Here is a 24,561-nt window from a genome sequence, read left to right as displayed (position 1 = left end):
CAATGCATTAGTACGAAGCAGTCTGAGAGCAAACGAAAATTTATTGCGCTTACACGCATGTGAGTCGCACAACATCAGAAAAGGAGCGAGATTTCGGTGGCTGCGAGTCGGCCCCAGACAATTTAATTGTCTGAGACGTGCCAGCGCACCGGTAAACCAATTTAAACGCAACGCGAAGCCGACCTCACACATATAGGCTTTTAAAGAGCCGACACACGTTTACACTACCGTATTTTGCGAAATATAGGTCGCGATACACCGCGATAACCCCCCCCCCATACCCCCCCCCCCCTGCCTGGAAGAATTTTGTTTCATTGGTTCGTCTCATCAAATGGTGGTGTGACTTATGTATACGTAAAGCCACGGACATTGGCGCCACCTATACGAGCACTTTTCTTCTTAGCACCGACAAACCCCAGATGCAATACCACCGACGCACCTACCGCGTCGATCCAGTGATGCTGCAGGCTGAAGTATCTAAACTATATGACTGCGCTGGAGAACCGGGCATTCGATGGGTGTGAGGGAAGTGCAATATTTTCTGCCCCAAGAGGACGGTCACTTGCAGTTCTCATTTTTTTTTTCGGCTAGAATTTGTGGCTCGTAAAGCTTTTGTTTACGAAACTTTCGTACCCTGAAATGGGTTAGTACGGCTGTTTGCGGTGAGTACACAAGCACGCGCCATCGCGCTTTCATCATGCCGTCCGAGTCGAAATATGCGCGTCTTATACAGCGGAGTGCCTTACGTACAATTTGTTTCTTAGAAACTTCGCGAAAAGCAGAGTGGAAGGGGGGCGTAACTTATAGTGCGGAAATACGGTATCTACGCACTGCACGTGAAAGGGTAAACATTAAAATGGATGGTGGCGATGGCTCCTGCGCAAAGCGCAAACATCGTGCGTATCCTAGAGCTTCACGGGCAAAGGCCATAAATGAAAATTAAGTGCTTGTTTACCCGACGAAAAGTGTCATCCGGTTCTTGCCGCACTACGCGCGACTCACAGCCAGGCCCAACAGCAATACCCAACAGCTGGGCATTGCGAGGCTCTGCGGCGGAATGGGCATAAAGCCCCAACCGCAAGGGCCAAGTTTCCGACGGATTTTTCGGCGCCGTCAAGAACAATATGCGAAGCGGGGGTAACGCTCGCTCGACGCCTATGTCTGTCCTCGACAGATTCCAGAAGCGCCAACGTCCGAAGTGGCCAGCACAGCATGAAAGTTGACCGGCCACGGAAGCTTGATGCTTGTGGTTTGGCCTTTACGCGCTTGTGCTGTGACGAAGGCGACAAAAGCTTTTGCACGTCTCGCTTGACACGGGAAAGCGCTTGCAGAGAGAAGTGGTTTTTTACGAAGAAGGGCAAAAGTTAGCACTGTCTTCTTCGGCCCTTGAGGGAGCACGTCCCAGCTGCAGCGAAGGCGCCTGAGATGGCCTCGCGGAGAGAGAGGGGAAGGCTCGCCCGCCCCTGTACAGGCTGTTGGGATCTCAGTCCTTTTCCTCTGCACCTTGTACAGCCGCTGCCATGTAACGGTTACCTGGGCCCCGTCAAGCCGTTTTTACGGCTTTTAGCCCAGCGGACCTTCCAGCATATTGTCTGGTATATAACCTTGAATTTGAATTTGAAATTTGCGGCCGCGGGCAATCGTGACAAGGCTACGCGGATGCGAAAATTTGCATCTGCACCAAAGTATCATGCACTCGGTTTAGCTCTGTGTTTGTGTGGTTGAGTTCTGCGACAACAGGAGGCTGCAATGCTCCGGCTGCTCTCCCGTTTGCGCCCACCCTCATCCGGTAAACGACTCGAACCAGTTTACCAGATTCGCCAGATTACCACACAGCTGAAAACTCTAAATTGATTGGACACCGGGAGCCATGCGCCACTCTCCGCAGCTGCTTCTGCTCTCGGACTGCATATATGTCTCGACCAAAGGGGTTGAGCGTTGCTTCTACGCCATGCGCCAGAGCAGCCGGGGATAAGCCGCGCTACCTTAATGTAACCCAAGAATAGAAGCAAGAATGCTTGGCGCGCGGACGTGCAAGTTGGGTGCTTCGCGCTACGATAATTCTCCCTAAGGAAGTTTCGGGCGTTTCCTTTTCTACAAAAGTGACTGCTAACCTCGAAACCTTCTTTCAATATCAATGCATCATCATCATCATCATCAGCCTGGTTACGCCCACTGCAAGGCAAAGGCCTCTCCCATACTTCTCCAACAACCCCGGTCATGTACTAATTGTGGCCATGCCGTCCCTGCAAACTTCTTAATCTAATCCGCCCACCTAACTTTCTGCCGCCCCCTGCTACGCTTTCCTTCCCTTGGAATCCAGTCCGGAACCCTTAATGACCATCGGTTATCTTCCCTCCTCATTACATGTCCTGCCCATGCCCATTTCTTGTTCTTGATTTCAACTAAGATATAATTAACTCGCGTTTGTTCCCTCACCCAATCTGCTCTTTTCTTATCCCTTAACGTTACACCTGTCATTCTTCTTTCCATAGCTCGTTGCGCCGTCCTCAATTTAAGTAGAACCATTTTTGTAAGCCTCCAGGTTTTTGCCCTGTACGTGAGTACTGGTAAGACACAGCTATTATAAAGTTTTCTTTTGAGGGATAATGGCAACCTGCTATTCATGATTTGAGAATGCCTGCCAAACGCACCCCAGCCCGTTCTTATCCTTCTGATTATTTCCGTCTCATGATCCGGAACCGCCGTCACTACCTGCCCTAAGTAGATGTATTCCCTTACCACTTCCAGTGCCTCGCTACCTATCGTAACTGCTGTTCTCTTCCGAGACTGTTAAACATTACTTTAGTTTTCTGCAGATTAATTTTCGGACCCACTCTTCTGCTTTGCCTCTCCAGGTGAGTCAGCATGCATTGGAGTTGGTCGCCTGAGTTACTAAGCAAGGCAATATCATCAGCGAATCGCAAGTTACTAAAGTATTCACCATTAACTTCTATCCCCAATTCTTCCCAATGCAGGTCTCTGAATACCTCCTGTAAACAGGCTGTGAATAGCATTGGAGAGATCGTATCTCCCTGCCTGACGCCTTTCTTTATTGGGATTTTGTTGCTTTCTTTATGGAGGACTACAGCGGCTGTGAAGCCGCTATAGATATCTTTCAGTATTTTTACGTACGGCTCGTCTACACCCTGATTCCGTAATGCCTCCATCGCTGCTGAGGTTTCGACAGAAGCAAACGCTTTCTCGTAATCAATGAAAGCTATATATAAGGGTTGGTTATATTCCGCACATTTCTCTATCACCTGATTGACAGTGTGAATATGGTCTATGGTTGAGTAGCCTTTACGGAATCCTGCCCGGTCCTTTGCTTGACAGAAGTATAAGGTGTTTCTGATTCTATTTGCGATTACCTTAGTAAATAGTTTGTAGGCAACGGACAGCAAGCTGATCGGTCTATAATTTTTCAAGTCTTTGGCGTCCCCTTTCTTATGGATTAGGATTATGTTAGCGTTCTTCCAAGATTCCGGTACTCTCGAGGCCATGAGGCATTGCATATACAGGGTGGCCAGTTTCTCTAGTTTCTCAATATCCTTTAGCAGCAAACAATTCAACAGCACAGTTTTACGCATATTTCCTTGCATTCGTAGCTGTTAGCTTAAAAGGTATGAATGAGTCTTCAAGAGATTTATCCGTAGATATTTCTATTATTGTTGCTCGAATCACTAATTGTACGTGCGGACAATATCTACAATCTAACCAAAGCAAGCGTGTAGGCTTTTCAGAGTAGCATATGTTATCAACGCCAGCATTCATTCGGCTCCATTGGGAGTTTACATTGACTGCGCGGTGGCAGAATCAGACTTGACCGTCATTATGTTGTTGATTACCTCCTTTCTCTTCGTCTGAAATATTCGATACGACCCCTCCTACTGGCAGTGTGAGTTTTGTAAGCTGTGGACACGCAATCAAGGGCTTGAGCAGGGCCGTTCATCGTTTTCTCATCCTTCGGTGCTGATGCACATATTAACCTTCTCAGTGTGACTTCTTCTATAAGGGGGAGGGGGGGGAGGGCTGGTGGAGGTGACGCACCCCCTGCGTCGGCAAAGGCCCGATCTCTCGCACTGCCAAGTTACGGGGCGTGTCGGCACGAGGACCAGCTCTCCGAGATGCATGTGCTCTCTCACGAGAGCTTCGTGTCGTCTGAAGATGAGGTGGAGCGATCGAGAAGGTCAGTCCTCACGTTATGGCGTCACCGTCTCCCCATGTGGCGGCGGCGGGAGAAGGTACTAACGGCGGGAGAGGAGGACGAGCCTTCCACGCCGGCGCTCTCGCCACTGCAGACAAACGCACAAATAATTAACCGTCTTACACGTATAGCGACCAATACCAGCACACCGCTATACGGGTGTGCCAGTTAACTACAACGTCCAGGGCGGAAATACTCGGTAAGACAAAAAACGCTGTGGATATAGAAACGCTTAAAGAACGCGTCATGTGGGAGCGTGTCCTGCGTATCATCATGTAGGTTATACCTGACTGCATTTACACGAAACTACATCCAACTTCTGGTTTTCTATGATGCGTTACATCGGTTGCCTTACGTAGGTGTTATGAAGGTAGTGTTATAGCTGTTCGATAGCGGCGTTAGTGGCGTTAGTGGCGTTAGCGGTCGACGCCCGTTATGAAATCCTCGCATGTTCAGCTTCTTGCATATGCACGGGATCTAGAGCAACCAATTCTCATTTCCCACAAGTAATCAATCCTTCAACGATGCAGGGCATGCCGGCGCATTCGCGAATGGCGAGACAGTACTAACCATAGTATTTTCCAAACCACAGGTAGTAAGCTGTCTTTCAGTTCAGCCATTAGTCAGCACTTTTTTTTTATTGCGATGAAGGCTTGCCCAGGCATAATTCCAGGCCAAGGCATAATTCTTGGAGCGTATATACGCTCCAAGAATTAGTCAGCACTTGAGAACCACCGTTTCAGTACATTCGAGGAGCCTACGCGGGCTTCATAGGCGTCACCGGGAATGCCTAATAGACTCATCTCTGTCACTCTCGAACTGTACTTCGTTTGCTCAGAATAACGCTAACATAACTTAGCACTTCGGGTGTACAGGGACCCCTTTCACGACGAGGGGGCAAGTAGAAAGAAGACTCCCAGAAGCGGAGATTGCCTCCAGGTGGTCAGTCATTGCCGCGCTTCCTCTCTCGGGAACCCGCTCATCGTCAGAAACGTCGGCATGCCAAGACGCGCGCGTAAATAGGTTTTGGGAACGGCGAGGAACGAGCTCGCTTTGGCCCTTGATTGCTGCTTGCACTGTATACGCGCCCGCCGACTTTGATGGTCAGTGTGCTTCCAGGCTTCGTTTGTGTTTTTTTTTTCCTGCATTGCCTTCTTTCTTCGCTTCTTCCTACATTGCCTTCTCAAGCACGCCAATGGTAGGTGCTCACTTGCCTTTAGGGTCTGGTACTTTTGCATGCGATTGCGGATCCTTGTAGTTGCCTGCCTCCCTCTCCCTTATTTTAGTACTTACTTGAAAGCCTCATTTGCCCCTCATTACTTGAAGAATTCATTCATCCATTCATTCAAGCTTGTTATTTCTGTGGGTTTTCTGTTTTTTGTTTTTTCTGTTTTGTGTATTTCTGTTTTTCGGTGACGTAAATATATTCAACTTCAACTTCAGGTGCTAGTGCCTTGGTTATTTATGTAATTTCTTTCTCTCGCTGACCAATTCGTTCATTCAGTTCCTCCACGTTTTATCTCTTATACCCTCATTATTTCCGTCATTAATTGATTCCAGGCTTTCTCGCTAAGAGCGTCGCATATACGTAGTTGTTTTTCAGCCTTATTTGAAACTAATTCTGTTCTTTCTTTCTTTCTTTCTTTCTTTCTTTCTTTCTTTCTTTCTTTCTTTCTTTCTTTCTTTCTTTCTTTCTTTCTTTCTTTCTTTCTTTCTTTCTTTCTTTCTTTCTTCTTTCTTTCTTTCTTGCATTTTTGCATCCTTGCAATCTGGCCTTTACTACTGTAAGATGCAGGAGTGAATAATATGCGTCCAGATCAGATTAATCACTCGATAGCGTGATTTGGCTGTTTGTTAGTATGGATATACCTCGGCTTGTGATTATTCTGTCCCCTTCCCACGCTCATTCTTTATCTCTTTCTTTCAGGCCTATTTATATAGTACACCTAAAGGTAGCTGCTAAACCTGTAGCTTAGTGAATCCTTTCTGGTTACCATTAGGCATTTTCTTTCTTTTTTTGGTTTTTGTATGTATACCTCTCTCTTTGTTTTTACCAATTAGTCATTTGTGTTCATTCATTTTTTCTTTCCTTTGCTTCAGTTTGGCCACTTTAATTGTCGTTAATATGTTTTTGCTGCTATGTTCTTGTCTACCTGCCTTAGTCTGTCGAAAGCCATTTAAAGAGAAACAGTTACTGGTACTTTTCCGATGCTGACAACTGCTCAAATGAGGAGTGCAGAGCTGCAGATGCTATCCGCCGGTCAAGGGCGAGAACGGAAAGTTTTGTTTTCTCAACGAGAAACAAAAGGGGGACTCAGAACAAGCAAACATGAAAAGTAAACACAGACACAGAGAGGACTCACTTTCTTAAGCACTGTTGGGGTGGCCTGCACCCATTACCGTCCATGTGACCTCCACTGAAAAAAAAGGAACCACGAAACTTTTATTTCTGCGCTGTCGGTCCTAAATTTCCGTCACGCCTTTTAACCTAACAATTAACCTAAACAGAGGTTATTTGCGTAATATCAGACAAACGTTCATGCTATGATGGTGGAGTGTAGACAGACTGCATGTAAATGCATTTCATTCACTTGAATTTTTCGTCATATGTATTTATTTTGAAGACATGAGTACATTTCTGTCCGATGAAATTTTTGTGTTCTTAAGGATATGTGGTGCCTGGGACACTATAAGCTCCTTTGCCTTCTGTATTGTGACGTTTTGTAGTGGGAGTATTTCTTGGTGTTGATACCATTTCATGACAGGTTTCATTTGCTATTGTGATGTTACGTGACTAACGATATTGTCAATAGAAGAGATAGCACGCAGGCCACCAAGTAGACATTGGGAATCAATTGAAAACAGTTTAATCGGTGAACACTTTGAATTATTATACACCGCGTCTACTTGCGTGTGGCCGCTTTTATACACGTGTCATAAAATCGCGGCAGGCGTGCATTGATTTGATTTATATTTGACGGTGCAGTGCTTTTCGTGGGATTTGGAGTGTTTTCATCGGATTGTCACTGCTTTCGTAGGATTGTGACTGTTTTCAGGGGATTATGACTGTTTTCATCAGATTGTCACTGTTTTCGTGGGATTGTCACTGTTTTCATCGGATTGTTACTGTTTTCGTTGGATTGTCACCGTTTTCGTAGGATTGCGGCTGTTTTCGTTGGATTCTGACTGTTTTCATCGGGTTGTCACTGTTTTCGTCGGATTGTCACTGTTTTCGTCGGATTGTGACTGTTTCCATGGGATTGTCACTGTTTTCATCGGATTGTCTCTGTTTTCGCGGGATTCTGACTGTTTTCATCGGATTGTCACTGTTTTCGTCGGATTTTCACTGTTTTAGTGGGATTGTGGCTGTTTTAGTGAGATTGTGACTGTTTTCCTGAGATTGTCACTGTTTTCGTGGTATTCTGACTGTTTCCATCGGATTGTCACTGTTTTCATCGGATTGTCACTGTATTCGTCGGATTGTCACCGTTTTCGTGAGATTGTGACTGTTTTCGTGAGATTGTCACTGTTTTCGTGGTATTCTGACTGTTTCCATCGGATTGTCACTGTTTTCGTCGGATTGTCACTGTTTTCATCGGATTGTCACTGTATTCGTCGGATTGTCACCGTTTTCGTAGGATTGTGGCTGTTTTCGTTGGATTCTGACTGTTTTCATCGGATTGTCACTGTTTTCGTGGGATTGTCACTGGATTGTCACTGTTTTCGTTGGATTGTCACTGTTTTCGTAGGACTGTCATTGTTATCGGGCGCACGCGCTGAGTGTTCATAGAGTTGGCTGGCTGGCTGGCTTGTTGCTGCTGTTACTGTTGATGTTGTAAAACTTTATTTAGCTCTATTTTGGAATGAGACGAACATGCGTATGATTGTGGTTTAATGGATAGGGAACCCCGCTGCGGGGCTCGTCGGCAGAGGTTTGATTTGTCTTTTGTGTTTTTGCGTTTGTGTGTTTTTGTGTTTTTTTCTTAAATCGAGGCGAATAAGTACGTATGTAGTCATAATAATAAATCTGAATACTCATACGTAGCCGCAAGACATTCTTGCGTATACCGCCATAGGACCCCATGTATGGAGAGCGTGGTGTCGCGCATTAGAGACGGACGGACAGGCTTCCGCGGGAAGTAGCCAAAGAATGCTTACTCATGAAAACTGCGAAGTAAAAGTGAATTATAGGGCGGAATTCAAGAACGCCCGTGTACCATGCATTGTGTGCATCTTTAAGTAATTCTAGTGCGTTAAGTGCCGAAACTCCGAAACAATTCAGGCACGCCATAGTGGCGGGCTCTGGAAGAATTTCAACCAGGGTTCTTTAAGATGGACCCAACTTATGGCACACGGGCGTTTTTTTTAATTTGCTCCCATCGGGATGTCGGGTTCTGATTCAGTGCTATAGCTACTACGCCACTATGGCGGGTACAACCCATTGGGTGCACTTTAAAGAACCACAGGAGGTCAAAATTAATCCCGAGCTTCCCACTCCGGCGTGCCTCATGATCATATCTTGGTTTCTGCAGGCAAATAAAGCACTAGCACTTAAATAGATTTTTAAAGCGAATTAATGAGACTGTGAATGAAGCTTGCATGGGAATACGTTACTTTGTTTCTTAACTGAACCGTTAGTTTCGATAGGTACGCAATTAGCAGAAGAGATCGTGTGTTTTGGCATGCACTCGAACAGTCTGCTTGACAAAGAGTTGAAATATTCGGATAGTTTGGTCAGCTGACCAGGGCCATAATTTTGTTGCGCCAGCTTTTCCGTTGCCATTTCTTTTCCTGCTTCATCAGAGCTCAGAACGACCCTCGGCCCTCGTTATCAAAGAGATGAGCCGGCTTTGAAGGGTTGGTTGGTAAAGAGCAGCATAGAATCAAGCGAAAGGCATCGACACAAAATCGCCGTCCAGGTTACGGAACTGTGCGCTCCACGTGTTCTGAATTTGTAACGTTGCTTTTTTTTGCTTTTTCATGTCACACATTACCGAGTATTTGACTGGTGTCCAATGGCTAATGCCGTTGCCATTAAGGCTGTAAGATATTTCTGTACACCATAGCGAGCTCAAACTACAGCTGCGAGAGAAGCCGTAGTTGAAAACAGTGCAGAAATTTTGACGGCGTCACGCAAATATCTGACCGGAGAGTTGCACAGTATGAAAGTTCATTTACAGTTTTCATTTCATGCTAACTCAACCTGAAAATTTGCCAAAGGAAAAAGTAAACTTCTTTTGTCGCCATCAGCGATTCCGTCATAGCGCGTAAAAAGTAATGGTGCTGGCCATGGGACAATCCACATCCTTTTAAAAAACAATTTCTCGTCTAGTACGAGTTATAACCACCATCGGATTACGAAGCATGCCATAATGAGGTACTCCTGAATAATTCAGACTCCCTGGGCTTCTTTAATGGAGACTAAATAACTTTCCGGGGGCTCCCGATTTGTAACGTCTCTGACCGTTTTCCCACCAAACGCGGTCACTTCACATCGTGTTGCTGTGCTGAGAGAACAGTGTCTGAAAATCACCGCCAGTCGAACATGAGTCACTGGGTACATACCGTTCTTCAACGATTCGCTCTGAAGCCGACTTGGAGCAGCGAGTATGTCCCCTACGGGCTGTGTTGCTCTTCAACGAAACTCTCTGATACCAACTGGCACATGCCATTCTCGGTACGGCGGTACACGCCAACTGGCACATACCATTCTCGGTATGTGCCAGTTACTGTGTACCGCCACACGAGCTGTGCTGCTCTTCAACGAAACACTATGATGCCAACTGGCACATACCGTTCTCGGTATGTGCCATTTAGTGTGTACCGCCCCACGGGCTGTGCTGCTCTTCAACAAAACTCTCTGATACCAACTGGCACATACCGTTCTCGGTATGGCGGTACACACCAACTGGCACATACCGTTCTCGGTGTGTGCCAGTTAGTGTGTACCGCCACACGAGCTGTGCTGCTCTTCAACGAAACTCTCTGATACGAACTGGCACGTACCGTTCTCGGTATGTGCCAGTTAGTGTGTACCGCCCCACGGGCTGTGCTACTCTTCAACGAAACTCTCTGATACCAACTGGCACATACCGTTCTTGGTATGTGCCAGTTAGTGTGTACCGCCCCACGGTCTGCGCTGCTCTTCAACGAAACTCTCTGATACCAACTGGCACATACCGTTCTCGGTGTGTGCCAGTTAGTGTGAACCATCCTGCGGGCTGTGCTGCTCTTCAACGAAACTCTGATACCAACTGGCACATACCGTTCTCGGTATGTGCCAGTTAGTGTGTACCGCTTTTTGATGAATCTCTTTGACGTTATGTTGGGCAACGGAGCATGTGCCACTGGGGATGTGCTGCTACGCAATGACAAAAATGATTCGTTAAATTTGTGCGATGCTCGAAAGACGCGAGCCCGGGTCACGCGGATACGTTACGGTGGCGTCGCCAGATGGCGCAGCGTGTGCAGTAGGAAGAGCGAGAAAGGGGCCCCACTGCATGCGCGTTTCGGCGTTGGCAATGCAGTCCTTGCTTCGCCGCTGATCGAATTGTCGTCGACGTGCATCGTGAGATGCATTACACTGGATTTCTGCATCGCGAGCCCGTCGCAAGCCGGCCGCCGAGACAGGAATCGAACCCACGACCTCGAACTCATCAACGCAACGTCGTAGCCGCTAAGCAAGTGCAGTGGGTACCAATGACCTTGGTCAGGACAAAAATTTTACCGCGTTTGTTTGTCCGAGCTTAGCTTTCAACCGTTTAAAAAATTAGGAACCGGCACCATGTCCTGGGGCCGACATCCCCTTACTTGGTTCCGTAAACAAAACAAAAATGACAAATGAACCTGCCGTTCGAAGAGAAGCTTTCTTTGTCTATTACCTCCCCTTGCTGGTGTTGGCTGCTGCAGTCTTGCTCTCGCCGAATATATAAGAACTTAGGTCACTGGATATGTGCGACTGGGAACGTGGCACTTGACATGTGAACATATGGTTGGCCAAACGTCCAGAAGGGACTGGATTCAACAGGGCACTGTATTGTCTCCTCTCACAGTAACGGCAACGCTCGTGTGTTTCAGTGGGTGGGTAACCGAGTAGACAAGCAGAACAAAAGTCAAGACATTAATAAGTCTGCAACAGAAAATTTAAGTCAGGTATAGAGAGTTCATGAAGGCGGAATCAAAAGCAGCCGGGTGTGGAGACAGAAGAACAAAGTTAGAGCAGCGCGGGAATTGAGCGAGGAGCGTCGAGGGCTACACAGAAGGCAAGAAGTGAAAACACCTCAAGCATATAAATGTTTCGCTTATAAAAGACTCGCACATATGCGCACGACATTTCTTTCTTATTTTTTTTTCTGCTTGCCCGCGATAGCTTAGGAAACTTGGCTGAAGGCCAATAAAACATTAAACCTATGTTTCGTTTTCTTTCACCATGGCCAAACGCAAGTTCAGAGCCTATCGTTGTAAAGCGTACTTGCGGGCACTGCATCGTCTAAAGGGAAGTTGAGAACTGGAACGGCATTTCGTGCATTTTTCAAGCGAATCAAATGCACAGTTCGGGAGAAGCACAGGCTGGAACCGTAGCGTCTGCTCCATGATATCCGCCTACTATACCTGCTCTTAAACAGAGCGCGTAGCCCGCCCCCGGTGAGGGCCTTAACGTTACACCTTTGCCCCCGCCCTTACTTTATCTCCGAGTTCGGTGTGGAGCCTTTTTCTTTTTTGGTAATGTTCTCAGGTCGAGGGCATAAGCCCGTGGGGGACGTCTAAAACGCCTCGTGCATCCAAAATTCCGGTTGCACGCTATCGATTTGTTCCAGTGCGAAGGTGTGTTCTCCCCGCTCGAAGGGGTTTACGTGAGTGTTGGCTGAATATTTCAAGGGAAGCGTTGCGCGAAGCTGTATGGTAAATGGGCGGACGACTGTTGTCTGTGCATAAAGAAAACGCAGGAGATAGCGTATAGTGGTACATGCGCAGTTGGCGTTGGCTCTATTAAGCTTTCATATTCGAATAAAGCGAGTAGACGTAAACTGCAGGAATACCAAATAAAAATTTCATTTACCGCCTTGTGCAAGTTCTTAGTATCCACCGTGGTGGCGCATATTGCCTTTGGTGTTACGCCGCTAAGCCCTGCAGTGCGCGGTATCAAATGCCGGGCACATCGGCCGCGTTTCGATGCGGGTCAAATAGGAGATCTCCCCTGCATTGGGTTGCAAGTTAAAGAGCCCCTAGTTGTCAGAATTAGACCGGAGTGACCCACTAGGGCGTGCCTCACAATCATAACGTGATTTCGGAACGTAAAACAACCTAATCTAATAAATTTGAGTTTTTAGTACCATGGTATGTTTATTATTTTTCTCCATATTTGTAATGATACTGTAACGTCAATTAACTTGAATCTGTATTGTGTTAAAAGAATGTGAAATGAGATTATGAGAGGACAACGCGCACCTCTGGCTACGAACTTGTGTGGTCACAATAAGAAAAAAATTAAAGAAACAGCGAGAGAGAAGGGAGGAAGGAAAGGCAGGGAGGTTAACCAGACAGTCCAGTTTGCTACCCTACACATTGGGAGGGGAAGGGGGAAGGGAAAGAGAGAGAGAATACATGAGTCTTTATCGCACTTTCTCATGCACTAAGTTAAGTGCAGGATGTTTGCAGTCAGGTACTCAAGTCTGTTGCCTTCAGGTAGTGAAGACGCGCTCGAATTGCTTTCTGGGCTAACTGTGTGGCCAGACTCCCAAGGCCTTTGCTTCTGTGGACGGCCTATCATCCATTCTATTCAAGGCACACTGGAGAGTTTCACCTTGGTTATCAAAGCGAGAACAGTGGCAGAGATCATGACTGGCGGTGTCTTCACACTTGCACTTAGCGCAAGTCAGTGAGTCCGCCATTGTAATACTATAGCTGTAGGAGTTAGTGAATGCTACTCCTTTCCACCACTGATCGACACAGGAGGATTGCGTCACGTAGTGAAGGGTTTGCTGGTAATTTCAGTTTCAGTGATGTGTCAAGGCTGTATAAACGACAGTTAGAGTTCTGTGGAGTACGCCAGTAACTGAACGTGATGGTACGAGCGAGACTGCAAAGTTCTCTTGCAGCGTCTACTCTCGATAAAGGTATTAGGAGTGTCGGTGTGCCAGCCTGGGCACGTAGGGCAGCGTCAACGGCGAGGTGATTACCAACGCTGCCACAATGTCCCGGTAGCCACTGAAAGATTATGTCACGTCCTCGTTTAGAAGTGCAATGGTAAATTTTGTTGATTTTGGACACCAGCTGTTCGTAACTACCACGTCGTAAAACTTGCAAGCTTTGGAGGGCTGCTTTCGTATCACAAAATATTGCCCATTTGCTAGGCGGTTCTTTTTCAATGTATCCTACAGCAACGCGAAGAGCGGTCACTTCGGAACCTGTAGATGTCGTTACGTGTGAAAGCTTAAACTTGTTTACGAGTGATGGAGATGGTATACCAATGGCACTCGTCGAATTTTCCGAGACGGAACCGTTCGTGTAAACATGGATTCGGTTAGCGTGCGAACAATGCAAAACTTCCAATGCGATCTGCTTGAGAGCAGCGGTGGTCAGGTTAGCCTTCTCCACAATCCCTGGAACGGCGAGGTACACAGGAGGCTTTTTCAAGCACCACAGCGGGAATGGCGTTCATGATGCGGGCGAGTACCTTAAAAAATATAAAGATATTATTACAAACAACATTTCCGAATCTAGGTCTACATTGATCTGCGCCTCTAATCCTGTAGTTCAGAGCCACTTTTTTTTTCGGGGGTGGGGGAGTTCATCAACAGAAACTTTTGATCTGCAATCCCGAATTATCTCTCTGAATCGAATCGATTTCATTGCTAGACTGCTTCGTCCTGTGTGGGGAGCTAAATTCTCCCATGACCCTCTCTCCATGTGTTGGCAGTTGGAGGGGGGAATGGCAATCGCTTTCCATGCCAGTGTTTCGGCCGCTCAAGACAACACAAAAATTATGAATCGGCTTATCTGTACATGGCCACCTAAACTACCTCTACAGGTGCGCTAGTTAACGGCTCGTTTCTTTTCGCAACTGCTCAATAAAACAACCAACGCTACCTACTTGTCTTCCTCTCAACCAATGCACGCCTTCCAGAGCATCGTTCCTTTTGCAGCACGTTCTATAACCGTAGAAGCGTTGGCGATTCGCTTACATTGACAATTATTGTCGATGTCTTCTGCATTATTTTTATAATGCATTTTTGATAGACATCTGAAGTTTTCAGAGTGGATATTGCATACAAGCGCATCAACTATGTTTGCATAATGCAGCCCCAGTGCTATATCGCAGAGATAGTGTCTCTTAGACTAAATATTGCCAGAGCTTACGCATTGCCGGGGTCCTAAAACACGTTGCGTTTTCACAAGGCTCGACCCTAAATGAATTCCGCGCGGCAACTGCAGGCTACGGGTTTCCACAGGACCCATCCCATAAGCCCATCCACCAACTCAACCCTCGGTAAAAAGAATGTAACAGTCAAAAAGAAACCAGAAAGTAAAAAAAATTACCGACGATTACGTTACTTCCTAATGCGAAATTTGAGCGCAGCAAATAAGCTGTTTCACCTTTTCGATAGATTGAGGCAAAGAAATCGAGCAACACATGTATGCGCTATCACAGAATTTTTTTTTATTTTTCACACGTATTCCTTTAACAAAGACTCCACTAACAGTTCTTGACAGTCATGAAGGAAGCTTTGTGGTCGGAGAAATAGACTGATATATGTTCGACTTGGTACACCAATGCTTGATTCTCAAAGACGAGATCTATACAAGTGCCTCGCGAGGTTGTCACAGCCGTGGGACGCGTTACGAGCGAGAGGAACGGGATGTTCTCCCGCATAAGTGTTAGGAAATTGCTGTTTGTCTTTATGTCAGCATTAAAGTCCCCCACTACTAACATCGGTGTGGATCGATGGACGGTTAATGCGAGTTGCAGGAAGTGCACGACGTCTTTCGTGAGTGCGGTAGCGGACTCACGAAAGCGGTATCAGTCGGTCGCTGCTAGCGCTGGGGGGGATGAAAGGGGGGTGGAGCTGGTTACGCGGCCGACGACAACGCCGACGCGAAACCCAGGAACGGACGCCAAAGAGCCATTTGTGTAGCCAGCCCTCCTCCACAGTCTCTCCTCCTCCCTTCCATCATCCTCCCTCGCCCGGAGAGCCGACAGCGCGCATGCGCGGCGGCGGAGCAGATTCGTCGGCGAGCTGGTTACGAGGTCGACGACAACGCCGACGACAACGCCGACGACGACGCGAAACCCAGGAACGGACGCCAAAGAGCCATTTGTGTAGCCAGCCCTCCTCCACAGTCTCTCCTCCTCCCTTCCATCATCCTCCCTCGCCCGGAGAGCCGACAGCGCGCATGCGCGGCGGCGGAGCAGATTCGTCGGCGAGCTGGTTACGAGGCCGACGACAACGCCGACGACAACGCCGACGACGACGCGAAACCCAGGAACGGACGCCAAAGAGCTGCGCTCTAAAAAGGATACGATAGATTACACATCGAAAACATATGACGCAGCGTCTCCTAACTAGTCCAGTTACTTGCGCTGCTTCCTTTGAACATGTCTAAACTGCCTCGACTCGTTGCGTTCCTGAAATTGACATGCTCGTACGCCTCCGCCTGCATGCATTTCATGTGCGCTCGTATGAGTACACAAGTTAATGTATGTACATTGCCTCGGCAGTGTTCGTATCTTAAGTGCATTGGCAGGGAGCATGGTGAAAGGCATGATCAAGCCAAGTAAACGAAATTCCACTACGCATATCACAGTTACGACGTTTTAGCCGGGACTAACGTTAACTCTGTGTTCATGTTGATTCTAATAAAGCAAGCACACTCTCCCGAGTAGATTGAGTTCTGCAGCACCGAGTGCCGGCAGTGCAGGACATTGACTCATTAATCTTAACTCGCATTGGCTCTTACTCTCTGGAGATGCGTTGCTTGTATAGCCATGCTGCCGCAGGGTATAGGAAACGAACAGCTAGTGGTGTCAGGCGCCGTTCCTTACCGGCAGTCCTGAAGTCGAGAAAGCATTCATCGTAGCTCCCAAAAGCTATCGTAGAGTTAATTCTGTTTGCCATATCTGTGCTTGTGAGACCGTGTACCTTTGTGTACGTGTTTGCTTTCATGGGCGTTTTGTTGCTTTTTCTTGCCCTGTTTTTTACCTCGAACCGCTGCCTTTTCCTTTCTCTCCTGTTTCACCTCGTCATCTGGGAATTTCACCTTCTTGCAGCGTCGCTCATGTTTTATTGTATTGTCTCGTAAGAAAAAAAACAAACAAACGAGCGAGCAAAGAAAGCAAATGTCAACACATTCACGCTTTCCCTTATTTCAGAAATGCATTCACTGGCTGGTATGGGAGACGTCTCTTCCCCGAGGGGAAGTGCTGCATTGGTTTAGTCATGAACGTGCAGTAATATACGACTCTAGAAAGCGGCCTTCGTACGTATACCTGAGATTTCTAGTATACACATACACACTTACTAAACACCCAATTTTACCTCTCAGCTCTAGACTTTTCCAGTGTTGGTTACTGCCAAGAACAACTTGTTATCGGCATCATACTGAGTGACCCAGGGACCCATGATGGGTATATTTGTTTCGTAACTGTTATAACCATGTCGAAAAAAAATATGCTGGAGCTCAACCTCGAAAAAGAAAAATAAGGCGAAGCTTTCTTTGCCTACTATCGTGTCTTTCGCGTTCATCGGTGTCGTCTCGCCGGATAAACCGGTTTATATGGCTCTCAATACAGACTGTAAAATGGAATCTCTTCTACGTAATGAGAATAAATGTCACAAAACCTGTGCATGTAATGTAGACTTACAGGTACCTAAAAAGCACAAATGCATTTTAGTTGAATATCACATGATGTATAACTGCTTCTTTTATGTTTTTATATGGGCAATACCCATTATTGATCAATTGAGTGCGCTAGTTAGTATCTGCTTGTTCTCGGCTAACCTCCAGAACACATGTGCACCACCATGAGGCAAGGGGTACATAGGGTGTCTTAGCTAACGTTACACTCTTAAAACGGTTGCACCCTTTGGGGTGTATATTTGTCCCACAACAATAATCGTCATCTGCCTTGCTTGCGTTTCCTTTCCTGAACAATCGGCGCTCGCTACTTTCCTGTCGAGAATGCTGCGTCACACTGATAAGGCGCATGCCGTTCGTGACTGGAAAGTACCGTGCTCGCAGCGTTAATGAAAGGAAACGCGGGCAGCACGGATGACGATTATTGTTGTGGGACAAGATACGCCCCAAAGGGTGTAAATTTTTCTAAGAGTGTAGCCAGTGTGTTCTAGGAGAAAATAGAAGACGACTGACACGCTGCAAGATATGATCCTAAGAACTATAGTGTTTGGTTGCCAGAATTGTACCTTGCTTCATGTTTTCTTTTACATATTCTTTGTTTCCTTTGAACACTTTGACCAAAGTTAACTGACAGACACGGTAGAATCCGCCAACATACCTATATACGTGTTCCACATCTATGTGCATCGTCTTAGCCCTCCTGGCAACAATGCATCGATGTGACATGATATTAAAGGGGTGGAGACATCAAAATTTTCGTTCATGCGTTTGTTGATTCAAACGTTGCGTCATGCTTCAGGGAGCACGATACACACAGCGGGATTCATATATATCCGATAAATAATTTAATAATCGCATTATTATACCGAGCGATTTCGGTTTCGGTTTCTGGGCTCCGGGGGATGCTATGACGTCACAGAGGAGGAAACGCAACATGGCTTGGTCACGTGGGCCACAAAAAATAGTGACGTAAAACTATGCTGCGTCGTCTGCTCGCGCATACGCGTGCTCTGCCAGCAGAGGTCAACTGGCGATTCGAAGTGCGTGTCGCGATTATTATAATTATTGCGAAGAGCGACAACAACGGTAAGAAAATATTGCGGCTTGTGAGAGTCGGTGATTCATTCCGAAGCGCCGTTAGCGTTAGCTTCGAAGTGAACCGGAAAAGGCCTAGCCACGATATCGGCGGCGCCGAACGATCAGAGGCGGTGAAGCTGCCGTCGGTGCACTCCTCGGACGCTGATTGGCCGCTTCGCCGTACGGCTGCCGCACAAATGGGCCCCGTGCCCGTGCTCTCTACGGCTAGGAAATCTCGCCGTTCGCAAGCAAAACCGCCGTCGCACGGGGGCCCCCGAACGGCAAACGGCGTGCGGCGAGTTTCCGTGCCGGTAACGTGGACGGGCCTTCACACTGAGAAAGGCCAAGCGAAGGACAGACCGCTCCGAGCTGCCGAACTATGCGACTATGCGAGGAGAGAAGCGGACAACACGAACGCCGCATACCCTGGTCCCTTTCGGAGTCGGCCGGCTACTGTTTTACACTCAAACGTGCAAAGGCCCGTCGGCACAGCAACTCGCCGCACGCAGTTTGCCATTCGCGGGCCGCCGTGCGGCGTTCGTGTTGTCCACTTCTCTCCTCCTGTGTCCGTGTCTGCACGCCTTACCCCTTCTTTGTATTAAGAAAGGATTTCTATATGCCTGTAGCTCGGTCATAGTGGAGGCTATGCTCGGTCGCTCGGCTCAGCAGGCTCCGTAACCGGCATTTCATCGCTACTCATCATACGTCACGTTTTTGAGCTGGTGTGCTATGACGTCAATATTTTCGTTCCTCCTCTGTGACGTAGTAGCTACCGCGCTAGCGATGGGTCTCGACTACGAGAAGGAGTTTTTAATGACTTTTTGGAGCTGAATTAAAATTATTTTGAAATGTTTGCAGCGTCCGATACCTCGTTCGGGGTGTCCTTGCATACCGAAGCAGCCTACAACATGCTTTTTATAGCCTCAAAATTTGGTGTCCCAACCCCTTTAAACATACTGTGTATAATCATATGGAATTTCGTAAACGGGTTCACTAAAACCTTCACAAAGGTTCGTACATGTGCGTTGCATTTACGTAACCGCCTTTGTTTTTTGTGTCTTTCATTGCGTTCATATTCGACATTTACAGCGACGTAACCTGAAACTGAAAGTGATTTATACGGATATAGGTCAACCTCTCAATCCGCATCAGTATTTCCATCTGTTTCTCTCTCTCTCTCTTTCAATCACGAGAATGTTCGAGAAGCAGCAGCGCTATGCTAGCAGACCACGTTGCCACGAAGGACGGGTAAAGCTGGCGCAAGCGATACAAATGGGACGGTTACGGCCGTTTGGCAAGCGCAGTTGGCTTGGCGGTGTAGGGTTGCGCAAAAACAACATCAATCACGAGAATACGAAATACATTACTTTGTTGTTTCCGGAGCAGAGTGTCTCTAAAGCACGGCTAGTTTCTTGACAAAGGCGCGGGTTATTCGTGCTGTTTTTCTTTTCATTCTTCTTTTGCTATTTTTGTGAACGACTTCAAGCACGGCGGTTTGTTTTGTCCCGCGCGAGCGAGGCTGAACGAGGCGTCTGATGTTTTGAAGTGCACTGGCTGAACCGTAATGTCTCGCGTATAGTGCAACCGTGTTGCCGTGAAATATTGTCCCGTCAAATTTGTTTCTGGTGTCGCAATCTTATACGTGAGCTTTTAATGGTTTACATGTTTTACGGTCCACCTTTCTTAACGTAAGTTTTTTTTTTCTTTTCGTTCGTTGTCATCTCGTATCGAAGCCTTCCTTGTCAGTTCATTTCGCTTGCTTCTAACCGTTTATTACAGGTTGGCATAGGTTCGCACATAAATACAACCTGATGTTCTTATCAATTACGTCACGGGATTCAATGTTGACTTCGTCTTTATAAACCATAGTTGCACTGTGTGCTTGTTGGTACGCCATTACTAAGACGGTAGATGTAGATATTTATTATGATAGAAAAGCTGAGAGGAAGGCTTGAATCAATGTTCTCACCTGCTACTCGGCGTTGGGGGAATGGGGAAGGGTGTAGACAGAAAGAATAGAGAAGACGTTGATTATGAGGATGAAGATGGTGGGTAAAACCTTGCACGCTCCACGACTTTTCAAAGTCTCCTGTCCAGTCCGCTCTCATACAAAAAAAAGTTGTTGAGAGCCTTCAGACTATCAGGCTGATGACGAGGATCAGGCGAAGGTTCCAATATAATTAGGGGTGTGCGAATATTCGAAATTTCGAATGCGAATCGAATATTTTCCTTATTCGAAGCGTATTCGATTCGGGAAATGCATATTCGGAAATTCCCGAATATTCGAGGACGGTCGAATAACGGTGGAAACCGCGAATATTCGGATAGACTGCGAATAATTGACCAATTAACGAATTGAATGCTTGCTCCGCATTCTCCTGAGAACATGTTTATTAACTGAGAACTTCGCATGATCCGCTCATTGTCTGTATGCTCTGTTTCAGTATATCTGCTTCAGGCCCTTGAGACATGATCAGTTTCGGTTTCTTTTTCACCGGGCTTTATAATTCCAGTTATTTTTGGAATGCTACATTGCCTTGAAGGTTGCAAAGGCAACTCAGGGTTTTCTAACATTTTTGCAAAATCTATCAAGACTCGTTATGCGGAGTGCGAATTTGATGAAGTGGCCAGCCTAGGCATGTTTCTTGATCCGCGCTTTAAGGCCACAGTTCACCAGGCATCTGGTCAGATGATGTGGCTGAAAGACCTTATGACAAGGGAGCTCCAGGCAGCTCTCTTAGAACGCAGTGGGGACACTGCCATGCCAGCGTCGACTTCGTGTCCACTGGTGGCATCGAGTGTATGGAATGCTTTTGACGATCTACTGATGAACAAAGAGAAGACACATTTGGCATCCTCTGAGAGGGAAGTTACAGACTACGCAGAACAGCCTCTTCTGGAAAGGGGTATGAATACTTGTGAGTGGTGGTAGTCCATTGGCCGCTTCATGTACCTGCTTTTAAGTGCACTCACCCAGAAGTACTTGGCGATCCCTGCCACCTCAGTTCCTAGTGAAAGTCTTTTCTACTGGTAGAAATGTGACAGTGCATAGAAAGCGTTTACTTTCTGACCATATTGTAACGCACAGTGAGTGACGTTGCTTTAATCAATCTACCTTGGGCGAACTTGTGCCCGACAAAGAGCTAAACGAGAGCCTCGCTAGAACGTCCACAGTCTTTTCGCAAGAGACGCGCACCTCTTCTTCTTCCCTCGTGTCCCGCGCTGATGGCACGTTGCTCCGATTGCGCGTGCCTTGCGGGCCCGTGTTGCCCGCTTCACTGCCGCTATCTTTCGCAGGTAGCAGTAAGCAGCTGGACGGACGCAGGAGGCGGCTGGCGCGTAATTTGAAATCATCTTGCGTCATTGTCCCCCTTCCAAGAGTGCATCGTCCCGATGCGCATACAGAAGGCGGTGGTTTCCAGGCTTTCAGGAATTCGCAAAGTTTGTAGGCGGAAGCGGTTATTGCCTGTCGTAGTACGGTTTCATTCGGACGACATGGACGATTTCTGTTCGATGCCGCCGTCGTGATGAGGTTACTTGACCTTCTGGAGCAACTTCGTAGTTCAACGGACTGATTCGGCGAATTATCCTATACGGGCCAAAATAACGACGAAGAAGCTTCTCTGATAGGCCGCGCATCCGTACGGGAGTCCACACCCATACTTTGTCTCCAGGTGCATACTGGACGTCTCTTCGTCGCAAGTTGTATCGGTCCGCGTCAGTTTGTTGCTGCTGCTGAATGCGGTGTCGCGCCAGCTGCCGTGCTTCTTCAGCTCTTTGTGTGAACTCGCTGACGTCATTGTCATTTTCGAAGGTCTCATCTACTGGTAGCATTGCATCGAGGGTTGTGGTGACGGTTCGGCCAAAAACGAGTTGGAAAGGTGTCATCTGAGTCGTCTCTTGCACAGCGGTATTGTACGCAAACGTGGCATACGGTAGTATCCTGTCCCATGTTCGGTGCTCCATGTCCACGTACATGGACAACATATCAGTCAGTGTGCGGTTCAGTCGTTCAGTCAGTCCATTTGTCTGCGGATGATATGGGGTGGTTTTTCGGTGATTCGTATGCGTCAATTTCATGATGGACTGTGTCAAATGGGCAGTGAAAATGGTTCCTCGGTCCGTGATGAGAACTTTAGGAGCGCCATGCCGTAGTACTATGTTAGTGACGAAAAAATCAGCGACTTCACTGGCCGTTCCCTTGACAAGAGACCCTGTCTCGGCATATCGAGTTAGGTAGTCAGTTGCAACTACGATCCAACGCTTTCCCGATGACGATGTGGGAAAGGGGCCAAGTAAGTCCATTCCCACTTGTGCGAATGGAGTTTCCGGTGGCTGTATCGGTTGTAGGAGGCCTGCTGGCTTGAATGGTGGTATTTTACGTCTTTGGCAGTCCCGGCAGGTTCTTACGTAGTGTTGCACAGAGTTCAATAACTTCGGCCAGTAATACTTCATGCGGATGCGTGCGAATGTTCTGCTCACTCCTAAATGTCCTGCTGATGGGTCGTCGTGGCATGCTTCCAATATCTCGAGTCGTAACTTTGAAGGTACGACGAGCAGAAACGTCTCTGCACTATGTTCAAAATTTCTTTTGTACAGGACATTGTTTCGCAGGACGAACGACGACAAGCTGCGGACAAAAGGTCGTGGAATGTCAACAGGGTGTCCTTCTAGGTAATCAATGAGCAGGCGTAAATCCGCGTCGGATCGCTGATGCTGAGCCATTTGCGATGTTGTCACAGCTCCTAGGAACGGGCAATCGTGTTCATTTTCTCCAAGCGTAGATTCCTTGTATTCAATCGGTGCACGTGACAAGCAATCAGCATCACTGTGCTTGTGACCGGACTTGTATACAACCGTTATATCGTATTCCTGCAGCCGTAGACTCCATCGTGCTAGCCGTCCAGATGGGTCTTTGAGATTCGCAAGCCAGCACAATGAATGATGGTCGCTGACAGCTCGGAAGGGTCGGCCATATAAGTATGGTCTAAACTTGCTGATGGCCCATATCACCGCGAGGCATTCTTTTTCTGTGGCTGAGTAGTTCACTTCAGCCTTCGACAGTGTTCGACTAGCATACGCAATGACTCGTTCCTCTCCGTTTTGCCACTGAATGAGAACGGCACCGAGTCCTAAATTGCTTGCGTCTGTGTGAATATCAGTTTCGGCTTCCTCGTCGAAATGAGCAAGAACTGGGTGCTTCTGAAGACGCTTTCGGAGCTCATTGAAAGCATTCTCCTGCTCATTCAACCAGACGAAAGGCGCGTCTTCCTTTGTTAGCCGCGTTAGTGGTTCGGCGATCCTTGAAAAATTTTTGACGAAGCGTCTGTAGTAGGCGCAAAGTCCTAAGAATCGCCTAACAGCCTTTTTGTCGGTTGGTTTTGGAAATTTCTCCACGGCCGCAGTCTTCTCAGGGTCCGGGCGAATGCCTTCTGAACTGACGACATGGCCGAGGAAAAGAAGCTCGCGAAAGCCGAAATGACATTTCTGCGGTTTTATCGTCAGACCTGCTGATCTAATAGCTTTCATCACAGCCCGCAGTCGTTCTACATGCTGCTCGAAGGTGGTCGAAAAAACCACGACATCATCAAGATAAACGAGACAGGTTTGCCATTTCAGACCGGTGAGCACAGTGTCCATCATCCGCTGAAACGTGGCAGGTGCGGAACAAAGGCCGAATGGAAGCACTTTGAACTCATATAGTCCATCTGGCGTCACAAATGCCGTCTTTTCACGATCTCGTTCGTCCACTTCTATCTGCCAGTAGCCGCTTTTGAGGTCCAGGGAGGAAAAGAATTTGGCATCTCGTAGTCTATCTAGAGTGTCATCGATTCTTGGAAGTGGGTACACATCCCGCTTTGTGACGGCGTTCAGCTTACGATAATCAATACAGAAGCGCAAGGTCTGGTCCTTTTTCTTTACGAGTACCACAGGCGACGCCCATGGACTTGCCGACGGCTGAATTACATCATCTTCCAGCATTTCCTTAACTTGACTTCCTATAGCTTCTCTCTCTTTTGGTGACACTCGGTAGGGATGCTGGCAAATAGGCCTCACTGCTTCGTCGACAATTATCCGATGTTTGGCAATAGATGTCCGCCGGACTTTGGATGATATTGAAAAACATTCGGCGAACTCTCTTACGAGGGCTTCTATTTGCTCCTTCTGTCTGGGCGATAGACCTGGTTCGATGTCGATGGCTGCAAGGACAGAATCCGCATCTTGGAATTTCGATGTTGAAATCTCTGGGATGCTCAGGTCTGTAACTTGGACGAAGTTATTAAGGCTGGCAATAACGGTTCCCTTCGCGACATGTTGCACCTCATTTCCAAAATTAGTGAGGAAAACGTTGGCACATCCACCACGCAGCTGAACAAGCCCTCTTGCCACGCAGATCCCTTTTTCGAGTAGGAGACTGGTGT

The 24,561-nt window shown here is 47.4% G+C and overlaps 2 long non-coding RNA genes across 3 annotated transcripts in view; one reads left to right on the top strand and one right to left on the bottom strand.

The window, feature by feature from the left end:
• LOC135911866 (uncharacterized) overlaps nucleotides 1-24,561 on the top strand; it is a 279,105-nt gene that overhangs the window by 36,892 nt on the left and 217,652 nt on the right. The gene's annotated exons all lie outside the window — the stretch shown is intronic.
• Nucleotides 1-24,561, bottom strand: part of LOC135911902 (uncharacterized) — a 41,775-nt gene that overhangs the window by 5,029 nt on the left and 12,185 nt on the right. Inside the window, exon 2 of the long non-coding RNA XR_010567490.2 lies at nucleotides 6,571-6,624. This is a non-coding gene — a long non-coding RNA (uncharacterized lncRNA). The remainder of the gene's footprint in view (nucleotides 1-6,570; nucleotides 6,625-24,561) is intronic.

This window comes from Dermacentor albipictus, chromosome 10 (genome assembly GCF_038994185.2).
Source record: "Dermacentor albipictus isolate Rhodes 1998 colony chromosome 10, USDA_Dalb.pri_finalv2, whole genome shotgun sequence".
NCBI classification, from domain to species: Eukaryota; Metazoa; Arthropoda; class Arachnida; order Ixodida; family Ixodidae; genus Dermacentor; species Dermacentor albipictus.
This window is presented reverse-complemented; position numbering and strand designations above follow the sequence as displayed.